The 12,957-nt window shown below is 39.3% G+C and overlaps 1 pseudogene; it reads right to left on the bottom strand.

The window, feature by feature from the left end:
- Positions 1 to 256: 256 nt before the first annotated feature.
- LOC107615268 (lysM domain receptor-like kinase 3) lies at positions 257 to 4,400 on the bottom strand (annotated as a pseudogene).
- Positions 4,401 to 12,957: the final 8,557 nt, after the last annotated feature.

Genomic DNA, 12,957 nt, shown 5'->3' with positions numbered 1-12,957 from the left:
TTTTTAATTTCAAATCATTCATGAATCTCATCTCATTTACATACTCTCAAATTAGAAATTTATTTTCTAATATAAAAATTTAAAAATTAAATCTTTTATAACATAATTCCTCAATGTAAGACATAACTCTATATATAAAAAAAATCTCAATATCAATAGTTCCAAACATAATTGCATATGGTATTGTTCTACATAACTATTACCGTTTTTTTTTAAAAAGTAAAATAAAACAACTTCAATAATATCATCTAATTAATTACATAAAAGTCTCAAATGTTCCCACAAGACGAGTATGAAGTAATAAAGAGCTTCTAACTTCCCTAAGTTTAGTTAGCCCAAAATCTGCAACCTGGTGAATTTCCAGAACTTTATTAGACAGTTTTAATATTAGTCCCATCAGAAAAAAGAAAAACAAAAATTACAAAATAATGATTATTGCCAAGAATATTATAATAAACTAACCTTTCCACGAAAGTTTTTATATATCAATATGTTAGCAGGTTTCATTTCATTGTGGATATAAACAAGAACAGTGTGTTCATGTATATATTCAAGTCCTCTTGCTGAATCCAGAGCAATTTGCACTTTTGTTGACCATGCCAAAGGTTCTCTCCCTGGAATCATGTTACCAACATTGTCACTAGTATGATAACAAAGATTAAATATTAAATTTGGTACTTAAGAGCATAAGATCATAAACATGCCTAATTTTGGTACATAATATTATGTTATGACATGAAAATATGAATGTGATCTCACCTGTACCATGCAAATATTGGCCTAAGTTTCCATTTTCAATGTATTCATACACAAGGAAAGAGATCCCTCAACGCAATATCCATTCAAATGCACCTAAATTGTTCAGAGTCAAGTTGAGATTCACTGAATGCCATAGAAACTCGACCTTTTGTGTGTAGAAGAAAGTAGTTACCAGATTCAAGTGATGAATATGTGTTAAGACCTTTAACTCTGAAAGAAACTCTGTTGATGCTTGAACATCCATCTTCTTAATTGCTGCTTTCTGCATAGAACAGATAAAGAACTAAATGGTTAAAGATAATTTATTTTTCTTTTTAATTCCGGAAGATTATATAACATTGTTAAATATATAATTGGCTTGTTCTTACTTGGCCTCTCAATTCTGCAAAATAAACAGCTCCGAATCCACCCTGACCAGTTTTGTTATCAGAGCTGAAGTTATTTGTAGCCTTGGATAGTTCTTGATAAGAGAATTCCACCGATTTTGCCGCCATAATTGCCAGAAGGCCAGAAGCACTAGCAGCTGTCGATCCTGAAGTTTCATATTCACCACTGCTAGATGCTTTACAAGGATAAGGAAGAAAGAAACAAAAAGTGTTATTATTATGAATTCATTATCACAACATAATTAATTCATTGAACATTTTAACATTGTGTCATAGTTAATATAACTTAATCAACTAGAAAGAAACAAATAGTAGATTAAGAAGCCTAGAATTTCAATAAAATACAGTTACCATCTTGGGTTGAACTTGATATAAAATCTTCTGTTGGCAATTTAATTTTTTCTTCTTCCTTCTTCTGGAAATATCTAACACAAGCACAAATTAATAATGGCAGAACCCCACTTGTTCCAGCTATAGATATTCCAATAGCAACACCCTTAGCTAGACCTGTTTATATATAAAAATACTAAAAAAATTAATAATTTAAGCTCAGTGGCAATGATTTCTTGTGTTATAGTCATCAATATAGCCAATTTTCTTTAAAGTTCAGAGAGCTATATAAGAAGAAAAGAAAAATGAGAGTTAAAAAGGATAGAAACCAAACATGAAGCCACAAAAGTAAATCTAGTATTCATTAGGAGCCACAAAAGTAACAAATGAGATCTAAAAAACCAATAACATCTTCTTATTTTACTACCCTTGATAAAGTTGCCTTTCATCAAGACCAAGAAATGGCACAATATCAAATAGTCCTTGCTTCAACCTTCAAAGTAATCACAAAGTACCACACAAACAAACAATGACAAATAATATAAATACAAATATTATTTGTTAGTATAAATATTTCCTTACAATGACAAATATATAATATTAGTATCATGTATCTAGAAACATGAAATTCTATATATATATTTGAAGTGGAGTAACTTGCAACCTAAGAAAATAGTAATTGTTCGGTGTCAACAACAACAGAAATCACCCTTTGGTGATGACTCTTGACTTTTTGAGATGATCCTGTATCTGTAATTGAATCATTATCTGTAACACAGTCCACTGATTATTAGGGTTTAAAAAAATAAAAAGTTAAATGTATTACCGTTTAGTGGTTTTGAAATGTCCATACAATGTTCAGAAGGAGATGTACAAAGGAAGTTATTTCCTGAAATACTATGATAAAAGTATAGTGTCAATTAATGCATGATTAAAGAAAATTAGAAAAAAAAAAAAACAAAAGTGCTACAAGTGTTTCTTCTTTTTAATAGGATAATCAGAATTTAGCTGTTGCATATCTAGGCAAAAAAATCTAATATAATTAAAGAACTCACCTGTAACTTTTAGCCAAAATTTTTGGAGTGGGACTACTGAGATTATTAAATGACAAGTCCCTACAAACAATATAAGGTTATGGTATTGTACTTGACTGATTGAGGAGGTAAAGGTATTACAAAGTTTCATAGAGGAATAGAGGACATACAATAATGAAAGACCTGTCAAGTTAGCAACAAGTGGAGGGATCTGTCCAGATATTTTTGCTGAGCCACCTGAAAAGCTTGGCATGATTGAATTAGGAACCATGGAATTAGAGAAACGCTAATGAATAAAATTAAAAAACAAAAAGAACAGGGTTAAAATAACATCATCATCTATCTATTTGTTAAGACACACTCATAAGTAACTTAGTTGAGACAATAAGCCCAAAGAACTAGGAATTTCTCTATCAAACTGGTTACTGGAAAGGTCTAGAGTTTGAAGCTCTGACAACTTGCCTATCTCAGCCGGGATAGGACCAGATAACTGATTGTTCTACAATAAGCTAAGTTCAGCAATGAAAAAACTCGCTTAGTCACATGATAAAATAAGTTCATTGTATTTTATGACTACTTATTTTTCTCCTACCATTGTTTGGCATCTATTAAAAATTAGTGGAAGGTTATTATGACTATTTATGAACAAAAAGCATAATAAACAAGGCATCTTTCAGATACTGCTGAGTCAACAATACACCACAATTCACCATTAAGTTTGAAAAGTATAGGCAATTTATGTAGAGAATAAGAGAGACACTCACAATGTTCGGAGATGGCTCAAATTTCTAATTCCGGACGAAAGAGTTCCAGATAAACCAGCACTGGCCATTTCCCTACCAAAAGCAGAAAGTTACCACCAGCAACAAAGATTAGTATCATTAGAATACAGTGGATGATATTAGAAAGACAGAGAAATGAATTTTTGCCAATATCTAGTCATTCTAATGATGTCACCTAAATTTGAAGGAATGGTTTCGTAGAACAAGTTTTGAGAGAAATCAAGAAATCGCAGGTTTTTCTTTTGGCCTATCCACTCTGGAATCCACCCACTAAAATAGTTACCGAATAATTCATACACATCTAGAAGGCTATTGTCAATGAGCAGCTTCTTCAGTTCAAGAGCAATTTTAATAGCTACATGATTTGGAATCTGCAACCAACAAGCAAATCACAAATGATACTAACCAAATCGAATTCACATTGTAGCATTAAATCCAGTCTATAAGGGCAAGCACAACACTTTTCAACACAATCCAATCTCAATCATATCCATCTAAAGTAACTCATAAGCAGAATGAACAATTGAAGAGTGGATTTTCATACATTGGTTACAGTTAGCATCCTACTGAGCAAAAATCTGAATAGAATATAGTAGTGATCCGCATTATCACCTAACCGCACCTTCACCTATAAGCATAAAACACAACGGAATCGATATTCGCACTATAGAAGCAAATAAACCAATTGAAACTGAATAGAAAACAGATTCCAAAATGATTGATTATGTGCATTCATGCAATGAAGAAAATTTTTGATATCTATATTGAAATTGAGGTTTCAAAATGGACCTTAACGAAATCATACTTGGAAGAAGAATTGCGGGAAGAGAATTTGTTTTTGGAGGAGAAGCTTTGCTTTTCATCGCTTTCTTCGCCGCTGGCGGGGTTCGAAGGCATGGGTTCTTCAAAAGTTACCGTGTCGCGACCTAAGGAGACGCATCGATAGAAGAGACAACGGGAAAATAGATTGTCGAAGCACGTGGTGGCATTGGTGCTAGCATCAAGGAGATGAATGGCTGTAGCGGTGGCGGTGGCAGTGGCGGTAGCAACGGCACGGCGACGGCGATGGCGACGGCGACGGTTTCGATTAGGTCTTGCTCACTCTCCATCTCACTCAAAGTGCTTACTCGAAGCTGGCCCTTGTTTGCATCTTTACTATGGGCTTTGAGAGTTTATTTGGGCCTTTAAAATACTGAGATTTTATTTCTGGGAGTTTTGTAAATTGTCACAAATAGATAATGTTGGGGAGGTTTTTAAAAACCTCCACTATAAAACCTCCATCAATTAGTAAGAATCTTGTAGTGTGTATAATAAGAGTGGAGTGTCAAGGATACAAAATATTCAAGTTCCAGGCTCAACCTCCGAAGCTAAGGCTGGTCGGAGAATATTTACATAAGTATATACAATCCCAAGATCCAAAATACTCAAAACAGACCATATGTCTCCATCAAAAGCCTCTTTGAGGCACAAAAGTAAAACATATATACAGGGAGAGTTCTATACATATAAATATATCTAAACATAGCAAAATACCACATCCAAAAGTCCCACTTTGCTGCAAAGTAAATCTAGACGCCTAACGAGGTGCCTCTCGACCTGCATCTGAAAAATAACAACACTGTATAGAATGAGAATCGGAGGTTCTCAGCGTGGTAGTGGTGCCCACATACATAATATATAAGGTCTCGGAAAAGCCAGAAGCAGTCCTAAAACTTCGACACTCAGATTTAAAACTTAGAGATTACAATTGAAAACCATAAGCAGGGTAGTGGTCTAAGGCTCTAAGTTCTAACTCAACATTAACTTAAATCTAACTTATTCCCTAAGTTTTTCGCCTTCCTCCAACCTTCCAGAACTCTAGTAGAACAGCCCTCGTCACTCCTTCGCCAGACAAAGGGCCTCTCAGTTACACAGACAAACAATGCAAACAAAGAAAACACAGATAGAATGCAATTACAGTAAGAAAATCATATAGCAAGTAAGCATAGATATACAAATAGGCAAACCCAAGTAATGTAAACTCAAACAAAACAAACAAATGCATATGATGTATGCCTTTTCTACTGGCCATGAGCTCACGTGTCGGTTACTTAGCCAGAACCTGATACACCTGGTAGCTAATCTGAATATTGTCTCTCTGACATGCCTCCACACTCTTGGGATATAGTGCCCATCACACTCTCGGGGTATAGTGCCCGTCACACTCATGGGATATAGTGCCCGTCGTATTTTCTGGGATAAAATGTTCTCACACTCTTAGGATATAATTCCTGTCACGCTCTTGGGATATAGTGCCCGCCACACTCATGGGATATAGTGCCCGACACACTTCCCAGGGTAAAGTGCTCCCACACTCTTGGGATATAGCGCCTGCCATGCTCTTGGGATATAGTTCCCGATACACTCATGGAATATAGTGTCCGACACACTTTACAAACAGAGAGAAAATATACACATACGCATCATCAATCATTCCTCAATCATGTCTCAATTATCATATTCATTCATTCAATATCATTATGGCCAAAATTCATCAATTATATAGCACTTTCGCACTTCTCAATCATAAATCATCATATCTCAAACTTTTTTCACTTCCGTGTTACCTCACCTTCTTAGTTCAACTCCCTTCACTATCATTAGAACTCAATTCTAGGGTCTTAGAGAGTAAAAATAGAGGTTTAGAGGTTCAAAATCACGTTTAAATCACAAAACTCGAGTTGCTGAAAAAAACGGCCCCGCGTACGCGAACCATGTCCCACGTATGCAGAAGTGTGATTTTTCCCAACTCACGTACGCGACACCTGTCCGTGTACGCGAGTCTCCTTGGTCCAAATGGTTTGCTTGCATCGCGTGCATGTGCCCGCGTACGCGAGCATATAAATTTTTACCATATCATGTACGCAGCATACTCCCACGTACGCGAGCACGTCTGGCCAAACCAAACGGCTGCATCGCGTGTACACTCACGTACGCGAGCTTCCCAAAATGCTAAAAATCTGTTAGATATTGCAGAATTTCATTTTACATACCAAACTTCCGACGCACATAATTTTTTTGTTAAAAATCATTTTTCATCCGTTCTTTGAACGGCGTAAACTTCACGGACCTATTTTTCATTTAAGATAAGTTTGGAAAGTGTTCATACCCCTCCCGAGCACAAGATCTAGGCTTAAGAAACCAAAGCTCCGACCTCTTAAGATGGCCTAACCTACAGGTCGACTTCTCCCGAAGGAAGTCGGAAGTCCACAGTAAGGGCCCAGAGAGGCCTAACTCGTCGAAAGTCCACCGCCCTCTAGAAGGCGGTGATCAAAGGATAATATTTGACAAGTAGGTGATGACAAGTCATCTTATGCTAGTTTTTCAAGTAATTTTTCACTTGTTTCATTAGGTTTTATGCACTTTCTTGAGTTACAAGTAAGCCATTTGGATAGAAATTCATGTGTACTTGGATTCAATCAACCATGAGTAAATTGATGCATTTTCATGAGGTTTTGTGCTATAATTGCTTATATGTCAAGGATAAGAAGAAGTTTCATGATTTTAGCGTAGCTTTGATGCATTTGTTAATTGATGATAGGTGATCAAAAGTGTAACACCCTACCATACGGAGTCTTATGCTTAAGTCATAATTCAGAGATGGCAAGGTATTACGACCTCTAAAACAAAAATTTAGTACGTATAGTAGTATGAATAATTAATTATAACTAGGAGCCTTTGTAGAAAAAGGGGTAAACAAAAACCGTAACTCGAACGCGCAACACTCCGATCGATAACGTAACGAGCAAAGGATAAGCTAACGCAAGATCATATATATAAAGAGTGTCAAAAACGGGAATATCAAGACTCAAAACCCGGTTGCGAAGATAACCGGTCCGAGCATAGCAATATATACATATGATAAAATAAGAAAACCCCAAAGGAAACCCAAAGGGACACAAATACAGAAAACCTATTCTCCAAAAATCCCCTCTAGAAGGAGTCGTCACAGTTTGCATTATTTAATGGAGATAAAAGTATCTAAACAAGATATATAACCCAAAACAGAGTCCCAAGAACAAAGGATCTTCGCTAATCCAGAAGTCTCCAGCATGCCTCAACGAGAAGCCTCGCGTCCTGCATCTGAAAACCACAAAATCCGCATGGGTGAGAACCAGAGGTCCCCAGCACGGTAACAGCTTCCACATATATAATACATAATAATAGAGGAAAGCCAAAGGCAATCCTAGAACTTCCTCCAGATAATATCGAAGCTTATAAACAAGCTAAACCGTAAGTGGCAACTGACTAAAGATTCTTCAGTCTAACTAATACTTCCCTTTCCAATTCCTTCAAACCTCCCAACCACCAGCAGGAGTATATTATAGCAAACACAGTTATATCAGACAAAGAATATACAAATAGGAGCAGTTAAGACATTTAGACAATTAGCAAGTAATATGCAGTCAAATAGGCAATCTCAAACAATTCACATAGTATGCATATGATGAATGCCTGTCCCTAGTGGCTGATGATATCATCTGTCGGTTATAGAGCCAACCCGACAAGTCCTGGTAGCTAACCATTGGACTGTCCCTCTGTCGCGCATCCCCAACTCGAGTTATACTCGTTATAAACTTGATCATAAACATGATCCATATCCATCACCCTCACTGGTGAATATTTCGGGGGCGAGCTCATCCGGGTCTTTCACAGTGCCCGGCCACACTTACGACATAGGGTCAACAGAGTCTCGAGCCTCCACCTGGAGCACGTGGTGGCTAGCCACTGCTTCCTCCCAGGGATCTCGTGCCTCTGATAGTGGAAGTGCAAATCTCAATTATCAATAATTCAGCATAAGCATGCATGAATTCTCATCCATGGATCAACATCCATATCAGCCATCCGGCTCACGGTTCAGTCCAGAACCAGCCAATATTCATATTATACACAGCCTTTCCGGCTCACGGTTAAATCCATAACCAGCCGTTTCATTAGCAATTATAGCCTTTCGGCCCATGGCTTAACAAGCACTTCCACCACCATCCTCCGCATCTCACATAATCATCTTGATCCTCATTGATCATTCATTTTTTTCCCTTGCTTCACTCGCAAGTTACCTCATTCACTAGCCCCTTTTTAATAGCTAGGCATGTCATAATGATTTAAGACATAAATGGTGAGATCGGAGGCTTAGAAGTATGAGATTTGGCTTTTAAAACTCAAAAATCAACTTTGGGATAAAAACAGGGCCACGCGTACGCGCACTCCACGCGCACGCGTGGATGGCCTAAAAAACTCATCGACGCGCAAGCGTCATGCATGCTAACGCGTGGATTAAAGATTTGCCAATCGACGCGCACGCGCCAACCACGCGTACGCGCGAGTGTTCTCGTGCCCCAGGCACAACACTGGCACAGTTCTGGCATAACTCTCTGGAAAATGGCTGGGCACTGGGTGCAGCACAATCGGCGCGCCCGCGCACATCACGCGCACGCGTGGATGGCGCTTTCTGGAAGATCGGCGCGTACGCGCCAGGTGCGCCCACGCGCAAGGGGTCATTCTGCTAAAAATTTTCCAAGTTAAAAGCTGCAGAATTCACAGATTTAAACCCCAATCTTCCAACGGACATAACTTCCTCATTTTAAATCGTTTTTCACCCGTTCTTTGAACGGCATGGACATCCCGAATCCAATTTCATTTCTAAACAGATTTGGTACAAAACGGAGATCCGTAGTCCAAGTTATGTCCCGCCAAAGTGTGCCCAAAAACCATATTTTCATACAAAACCACAAAGTGCCAATTTCAAAACAAGCCATTTCCAACTCTTTTCAAACCAATCAAAACATGCCAAGTTCATCCCTTTTTTTTTGAAATCAATCAAAATATATCAAATTCAACATCAAGCCTCCTCAACTCACACATTGACACACATTACCACAAATTACCAAAATCACTATCTCATCATTTTACCCCACTTCACCCAAGTGGCTCAAACTCAAACACATTGACATGTCATATACTATTCCTCATGCCAATTCTCAACAACACCAATTCCAATAAATTATTATTGTACACAATCAACATCATACTCACCATCAACATGGTTCAACCCACAATTCAACCATAGCCAATCATCAAGTATATATCACAACATGCATATTTCTCATACATCATACCACTAAGGCCTTAATAATCATCATCACATATATGACCACATCATATATCTCAATCATTCAACAACATCAACAATTCAATGCCTATCTTAGGGCCTCTAGCCTAAGTATTTCCTACCACATTACATATTAGATACGGGAAACCGAAACCATACCTTAGCCGATTTTCCCAAGCTCCCCCGGAGCACTTCCAAACCACTTATCCACAAGCTCTCAAGGCCTCAACACCTCCAAGAACAGATTTTTCACCACCAAACCCTTTCCAAGCTTTTCAAAGTCACCAATCAAGCTCCAATATTCACATATACACAACCTAAGCCACAACCATCATACCCATACACAACATCTCAAAACCCAAACATCATAGAACAACAAAATCACACTAGGGTTGAGAATCTTACCACACCCAAGGTCCAAGGAGACAAGATTAACCTTCTCCTTCAAGAGAGTTGGGTCCTATAACATCAAAGAACCCAAAATCTCAACATTTTACCCATGAAACTCGAAAATAAGGGCTGGAATTTCGAACAGAAACACGTGGCTTACCTCAAGATTAGTTGTATGGGTTTTGTAGAGCTCTCCGCGGTGAACGCGTGGCCACAAACGGAGCGGCAATCGGAGCTCTAGATCAAAAGTTATGGTGGTTTGAAGATCAAGTGAGAGAAAGAACTTGAGAGAGTGTTCTTCCTCCCCTCTCTTCAATTTCAGCGTGTTTGAGTGTGTTGTGAGGAGAGAGAGTGCTGAAAACTAGGGTTTTGGTTTAGTTATGTTGGGCCAAGGGCCCACTTTGGGTCCGGTTGGCCCGGTTTGGCCCGTTCGGTCCAATCTTGGTCCGAATTCTATAAAATTGGTACCGAAATTCTCGTCTCAATTTCCTCTATCATATTAAGCCATAAAAATATCATTTTTGGCTTTCTAGAATAAATTCTCATATATGGGTTAATTAGCCGTTAATTAACCGGGTCTTACATTCTACCCACCTAATTGGGAATTTTGCCCACAAAATTCAAATTCAAATTCAATTACCTGAGAATAAGTGCGGATAATCCGTTCGCATCTCCGACTCAAGTTTCCAAGTGTGTTCCTCAACACCGCCTCGACTCCAAGCCACTTTGACTAATGAAACCTCTTTTTCACGCAACCGTTTGATACTAGTATCATCAATTCTGACTGGAGCCACTGGAAGCGTCAAATCTTCTCTTAATTGAATCGATTCGGGTTCTAACACATGGCTAGCATCAGGAGTGTACTTTCGAAGCTGCGACACGTGAAATACGTCGTGCAGGTTTGAAAGATGGGGTGGTAAAGCCACCCGATATGCCACTGGCCCAATCCTCTCCAAGATCTGAAATGGACCAATGTATCGAGGATTCAACTTCTTTGCTTTAATCGCTCTACCTACTCCTGTGGTCGGAGTAACTTTCAGGAAAACATGATCTCCTGCCTCAAATTCTAAGGGCTTCCGCCTTTGATCGGCGTAACTCTTTTGACGACTTTGCGCCGTAAGCATCCTATCTCGGATCTTCTTGACTTGTTCAGTGGTTTCAGCTATCATTTCCGGCCCCAACAAGCCTTTCTCTCCAGCTTCATACCAACATAGTGGAGATTGACATTTTCTCCCATACAAAGCCTCATACGGAGCCATTCCGATGCTCGCATGGTAACTATTATTGTATGCAAACTCTACTAACGGCATATACCGATCCCAACTCGCCGGTTGGTCCAAAACACAAGCTCTCAACATATCCTCTAGTGTTTGGATCGTCCTCTCGGATTGACCATCTGTTTGAGGATGGTACGCTGTACTCAAGCTTAATCGAGTTCCAAAAGCTTTCTGAAATGCACCCCAGAACCTCGAAGTGAAACGAGGATCTCTATCAGAGATTATAGTAGCAGGTACACCATGGAGTCTCACAATCTCCTTTATGTATAACCGAGCTAGCTCCTCAAGGGTGTAAGTCATCCGAACGGGTAAAAAGTGAGCTGACTTCGTCAGTCGGTCCACGATCACCCAGATAGCATCAAAACCAGTCCTAGTCCTTGGCAATCCCGACACAAAGTCCATTGCAATACTTTCCCAGTTCCATTGCGGAACCTCTAAGGGCTGCAACATCCCGGAAGGTCTTTGATGTTCAATCTTTACCTTTTGACAAGTTAAGCACTTTGAAACATATTCCGCTACATCATTCTTCATACCTGGCCACCAAAACATCGCCTTTAAATCATGGTACATCTTAGTACTTCCCGGGTGAATGGAGAATCCGCTTTTGTGTGCCTCCTTTAAGATATCTTGCCTCAAAGTGCCAACATCCGGCACAATGATCCTACCCTTGAATCTCCATAACCCATCTTTTTCTTTCGACACTCTCCACTGTTTTCCTTGCTCGATAGCCGGTAACACCTTCCATAACGCTTCATCATTTTCATGGGCCTTTAGGAGTTCGGACTTAAAGTCACTCGAGATTTCTAATCGGCTCAAACACAAGGTTCCAGATACTTCTCGAGCACCAATTTTTAGACTCTCGAATCCCTTGAGCAACTTCTCCTCTTGAAGCATCATCCAAGACGCATATAACGACTTTCGACTTAACGCATCCGCCACTATATTCGCCTTTCCAGGATGGTAATTTAACTCAAAGTCGTAGTCCTTCAATAATTCCATCCACCTTCTCTGCCTCATATTAAGCTCTTTCTGATCAAAGAGATACTTCAAGCTCTTATGATCAGAGAAAACTTGGAACTTAACCCCATAGAGATAATGCCTCCACACCTTCAAGGCAAACACAACCGCAGCGAGTTCCAAATCGTGCGTAGGGTAACTAACTTCATGAGGTCTCAACTGTCGTGAGGCATATGCCACCACATTATGGTGCTGCATCAGCACGCACCCTAGGCCCTTTAACGATGCATCACAGTACACCTCAAAAGGCTCGTTCGGCTCAGGTAACACTAACACAGGTGCAGTGGTCAACTTTTTCTTCAATGTCTGAAAGCTCTCCTCGCACTCAGGAGTCCAAACAAACGGAGTGTCTTTGCGAGTTAACTTTGTCAACGGCAAAGCTAATTGCGAAAAGCCTTTGATGAACCTTCGGTAATAGCCAGCTAAACCCAGAAAACTCCTTATCTCAGTTACTGTGGTTGGTTGCTTCCAATCCATCACAGCTTCTACCTTGGTTGGATCTACGGCTATTCCCTTCTTACTCACTACGTGACCCAAAAACTTCACCTCGCTCTTCCAGAACTCACACTTAGACAGTTTCGCATAGAGTTTCTTCTCCTTTAAAATCTGCAACACGGTCCGCAAGTGTTCCGCATGCTCTTCTTCAGTCTTGGAGTAAATTAGTATATCGTCAATGAAGACAACCACGAATTTATCCAGAAACGGACGGAACACTCTATTCATGTAATCCATGAATACTGCAGGAGCATTCGTCAACCCAAAGGACATTATAGTGTACTCGTAATGACCATAACGAGTCCTGAAAGCGGTTTTAGGGATATCCTCACCCCT

This window comes from Arachis ipaensis, chromosome B9 (assembly GCF_059453495.1).
Source record: "Arachis ipaensis isolate K30076 ecotype BB chromosome B9, ASM5945349v1, whole genome shotgun sequence".
Taxonomy (NCBI): domain Eukaryota; kingdom Viridiplantae; phylum Streptophyta; class Magnoliopsida; order Fabales; family Fabaceae; genus Arachis; species Arachis ipaensis.
This window is presented reverse-complemented; position numbering and strand designations above follow the sequence as displayed.